Source organism: Staurois parvus, unplaced genomic scaffold, assembly GCF_062004578.1.
Source record: "Staurois parvus isolate SC_StPar_1 unplaced genomic scaffold, SC_StPar_1.0 ptg000315l, whole genome shotgun sequence".
Classification (NCBI taxonomy): domain Eukaryota; kingdom Metazoa; phylum Chordata; class Amphibia; order Anura; family Ranidae; genus Staurois; species Staurois parvus.
Window position 1 is genome coordinate 2,318,792 of NW_028318111.1, and position 970 is coordinate 2,319,761.

The following is a 970-nucleotide window of genomic DNA, read 5'->3' on the forward strand; positions in this document are numbered from 1 at the left end:
TTGATGTGTTTGGAATCCATGTATTGTGACTACCTGGCTCCCCACCCCCACATGTATCTTGGAAAAGCATCAAGGACCTGATCCTATTTCAAGTCGACAGAAGTCTTCTTGATCTTCATTCATGGTAATATACCCACTCTATGTGTGTCCTGTTTTCAGGGTGACCTGATGCCCATGATTTTTATATGTATCACTATTTTTCTATATATATCCTCAGAATCATTTGGTACTGTGGACCCTGTTTCACTTGGGGTGGCTATCCAGGAGTCCCTACATTTGAGAAGTTGGCCTGTTAATCTCACTATTGAGAAGGTAATAGTAGTATCCATTGACTACTGCAGAGGGAGGCTTGGTGAATTTTGGATGTGTTTTGGTTTTTTGGTTTTCATACTTCTATATATATACTATGTACTTCTGTGTTCCAGCTTTTTCATACCAGGAGATACCTGACATATATTGGGAACACATTTGCTGAATACATGGTTCATTTGAATACAAGACGAAAACCTATGGAAACCCAGGATAACTATATCACCACTATATAACTCTGCCTTATGGTACTCTATTTGCTAAGATGACCCGAAACTGAAGACGCCTAGTGCTTTTTAACATGATTTTATTTACTTTTTTCATATGTACACCGTGCTCATGTTTAACCTCCTTATGATCTATGTGATCAAATAAAGTATTGTTTGGAATATTTTTGAATTCATATTTCTCCGCGTGGATCACCTAGTAACCTTCTTTTTCCAGGTAGGGGTGTTCTTGTCACACTACCATTTTGCTTAGCTTTCTCAGTTAAGCACACCCTCCTGCATGCATGCCTGACGGGGCTGCTGTTGGAAACCATGGGGCCCCATACCGCCAACCTAACAGGGCCCCCCTCAAATAAATACAGTTTACAAGGCTTAAGTTATGAATGAACACAGTGAGTGATCAGTACCAATCACTCATTGTGTTCATTCAGGAA

At 40.0% G+C, this 970-nt stretch overlaps 1 long non-coding RNA gene across 1 annotated transcript; it reads left to right on the plus strand.

Annotated features, from left to right (window-relative positions):
- Positions 1–266: 266 nt before the first annotated feature.
- Positions 267–700, plus strand: LOC149457538 (uncharacterized). Its single transcript, XR_016313613.1, has 2 exons — positions 267–312; positions 426–700. It is a non-coding gene; the product is annotated as an uncharacterized LOC149457538 (long non-coding RNA).
- Positions 701–970: the final 270 nt, after the last annotated feature.